This window comes from Grammomys surdaster, unplaced genomic scaffold, assembly GCF_004785775.1.
Source record: "Grammomys surdaster isolate TR1022 unplaced genomic scaffold, NIH_TR_1.0 126182, whole genome shotgun sequence".
NCBI lineage: Eukaryota > Metazoa > Chordata > Mammalia > Rodentia > Muridae > Grammomys > Grammomys surdaster.
The window spans coordinates 5965688-5969535 of NW_021620988.1; the positions used below are offsets into that span (position 1 = coordinate 5965688).

General features: G+C 47.7%; 1 pseudogene; it reads right to left on the minus strand.

Annotated features, from left to right (window-relative positions):
* Positions 1-1023: 1023 nt before the first annotated feature.
* Positions 1024-1857, minus strand: LOC114612765 (annotated as a pseudogene).
* Positions 1858-3848: the final 1991 nt, after the last annotated feature.

A 3848-nucleotide genomic window follows, 5' to 3' on the forward strand; every position in this document is an offset into this window, starting at 1 on the left:
CCCAATTAATGGTCCCAAGATGGGAGGAAGTAGGGCTGATAACCATGGAGAGGCTGAAAACCAATTCTAGTACCAGCACTCATCTTTCTCTTTCTCTCTCTGACTTTCCTCAGGGCCTTCTCTGACCTTTTTTCATGCTCTCTTTAACCATCCCTGTCTTGTCTATGTAAACATTCTTCTTTAAGGGTTGTACACAGTCAAGAGCTGTACACAGCCTACAAAAAGGATTTTTAAAGTCCATTGTGCGGCACCTACCACCCCGACCAGCAGGGAAGAAAGACTCGCACACCAGTTCCTTCCAGCAGCAGTTTACTCAGGAGTTGCTAGTTACATGAAGCTTGAAGGTGTGCCCCCAAGCCAGCCCAGGAGCGAAGCTTTATACCCTGTGTAGGACTGCCCATGAGCCCATACCACGTCTCGCACTGTGATTGGTCAAGGACCCATGACACAAGATCAGGCCACCAGGAAGTACCGCCCCAGGACCAAACAAGGCTTGTTTACTCCAAGTCTGCAAGGGCAAGCAGGCACCATCTTTAAGGCGTGGCAGCAGCGCTCCACAGTTCCCCCTTTTTTGTTTTTAAGCAGTTTCAAGCTGTGACTGCCCGATCAAGCAAGCTCCATCATGTAGGATCTCACGATCAAGGGCAGACAGGCTCAAACCATGGGACTCACTCTACTGGGTGCAATGGGCAAAGCCCACCAGGTGCAAGAGCTGGCCCAAGGAAAATGGAATAGACACCCATCCCGTGTGCAATGAAACCTATAGGCTTCCAGGGGTGCAAGGGCTGTCCAGACCTAAAATTTGGGGTAATGAGAGCAACTAATGCTTCAAAGCTACCAGCCATGCTTGTGGAGATACACCCCCCTCAATGGCCTGAAAGGCACGCACTACCAGCGCCCTCTCATGTCTCTGGGCCCTGACCATATGACAGATACAAGACAGGCAGAGAACACAGACGCCCACTAGGGCAACAGCTAGCACTCCTATACCCTGAAAATCTTCACAATGCAATGGTTCCGGGCTCACATGGGCAGGTCAGTACTGTTGTGTCTGGTCTTCCTAGAGGTACCGTCGTCTCTCGGCAGTGCTTTCTGCAAGTTGGACACAGCAACAGTTCTCTCAATGTCTATGACAGTGTACAGCTCTGTGCGCCGGGTGGGGGTTTGTAGGAGGGGCGTGGTTGTCGTTTTTGGAGTCTGATGGTTGTCAGAGTCACTGCCCCTTTCCAAATCCACCTGTATATAACTGAGTTGCCTATGTTCTAAACTGGGGCGCCTGATATCAAGGTTAAAGACTGTCGGTGTACAATCCCTACGCCTTGAATAGTCTATTTTGTGAGCACTTCCCACAAGAGAGTGTCGGCTTGAGGGGTGAGATGAAGTATCTCCAAACGAGGGGTAGCAGGGATGCCCGTTGGGTAAGTTCTGAGCACCAAGCCCTGGAGTCGTAGGTGTTCGAGGTGTTCTAGGGACTTCCAATTCTGTCTGATGACTATTCCTTTCTACAACTGGCTCTTCCACCACATTTATACTATTATTTTGCATAATCTCTTGTAACATGTTAAATAATTCTCCTGCACGGGCACACTTAAAAACAAAAATTCCTTGTCCAGTTTGACACAATCGACCACTTTCAAAAGAAAACAGATTTGAGTCTTAGCCGTACCGTCGCAGGCAGAGGTAGTGCCATTTCACCGAGTCTCGCTTCGGGGTGTACAGAATCAGTTCTGTGTCTGTGAGCTCCATGAAACCAGAGTCTAGCTCATTGCCATCATCATCAACGTTAACAACCTTAAACTTGTTCCTATGGTTATCTAGGACAGTGTCTTTATCTGGACAGCTACAACAGCTACCCATGGCTTTGCTTTCTAACCTTTCCGCCGCTTTACCACAGTCCTTAGATTCGTCCCTCTCTTTGAAGTCTGTATTATTTTAGCCTCACTACCCTTGGCCTCTTTGATCTTTGTATACTTATGCCGTGTTCTTTCTCTTCCACACCTTTGTACTTGGCAGGAAATGTTTCCAATTCTTCACCTTCACTCCCTCTCTTCCCTTTCTATGTCCTTCCCCAGTTTATCCCAGGTGGCCAAGGTAAGCTGTCCCGCACGAACCAAGGGGCGATGCGGTCCACTTCCTGGACAAACTGCTGTAGAGCCTTCTGTTTAAGGTAGTTAACAGCGGCACTCATGCCCTGGCTGGTGACAGTTAAGGCAAAAACACAGCACCAGGGATACTGCAATCGTGATCGCCACTACTAGAATAACTATCCACGGATCCACTCCTCCCGGCACGAACATATCCCGCTGGCCTTTTTACTTTCACTTTTGCTTGCCTCTGTCCGAGGACCTTAAAGATTGAAGCCTCCTTCCGAGGACCTTAAAGATTGAAGCCTCCTTCCGAGGACCTTAAAGATTGAAGCCTCCTTCCGAGGTCTTTAAAGATTGAAGCCTCCTTCCGAGGACTTTAAAGATTGAAGGGCCCCACTTACCGGCCACTTACCGATAGATTGCCCTGACTGCTACTGGTTCTGGAACTCCGGGAATTCTAAGAAATCCCCGTGCAGGCCACCAAATGTGCGGCACCTACCACCCCGACCAGCAGGGAAGAAAGACTCGCACACCAGTTCCTTCCAGCAGCAGTTTACTCAGGAGTTGCTAGTTACATGAAGCTTGAAGGTGTGCCCCCCCGAGCCAGCCCAGGAGTGAAGCTTTATACCCTGTGTAGGACTGCCCATGAGCCCATACCACATCTCACACTGTGATTGGTCAAGGACCCATGACACAAGATCAGGCCACCAGGAAGTACCGCCCCAGGACCAAACAAGGCTTGTTTACTCCAAGTCTGCAAGGGCAAGCAGGCACCATCTTTAAGGCGTGGCAGCAGCGCTCCACAGTCCATTATTCTGGATGCTGAGATTAGAAATTGTTCATAGTCTGAGAAAAGTGGAATCAGCCAATGATTTATGAGAATAATTTCCAAGTCCTTTGATGAATTAAAATCAGTTATTATAATGGCAAGCACATGGCAAGTATGTAATAAATACTGGAAATAATTGGGAGTAAATAAGGCATTTTGGGGGTTGAAGGATAAAAAAGTCTTCTCCATTTTTCTTTCCTCCCTCTTCATTACGCTAAACTTCCAATGGGCCTCCTTCATGACCTGGATCCCAGGAGACTAAGACCTCATCCCTGGGCATGTCTCTTCTTAAGATTCTATCTGCTTCTTCTATCACCTTCATTTTCATGTTCAAAGTAGCATTTAGTTTGATTAAAATAATAAAAATAAAAAGTAACACTTTTAGGGTAAGAAAAATGAGGACAAACTAGGTCGTGGATGTCAGTGCCTGGTTAAAGGGTTCGTCTGGTGGCCAGCGAGCAGAGACTAAGCTGTGAGGGGTGCAGGGTAGGAAAATGAGTGAACTCTGAGGACATACAACAGATGTGCATCTCAGTACTCAGCTCCTTCCTGTTCTTATCCGTTCCTCCCTCTGCTCAAGCACAAAGCTTTCTGCTGCTATTTAGTGATTAGTTACTTGGTGCTGCTATTTAGTGTGCCATGGAAGAGTTTTCCTCTTAAAGACAATAGCAAAGGAAAGTAAAATTCAGTATGAAATACACAGCCAAGGTGTAAACCACTATGTGTGGTTTATTATGTATGTTTCCTTTATCATAAATGCTTGCTTTTCCTCAGTTATATATCTGGTACATTTGTTTTAGAAACTTCATTTTCTTCCTTCCTTCCTTCCTTCCTTCCTTCCTTCCTTCCTCCCTCCCTCCCTCCCTCCCTCCTTCCCTCCTCCCTCCCTCCCTCCCTCCCTCCCTCCCTCCCTCCCTCCCTCCCCCCTCTCT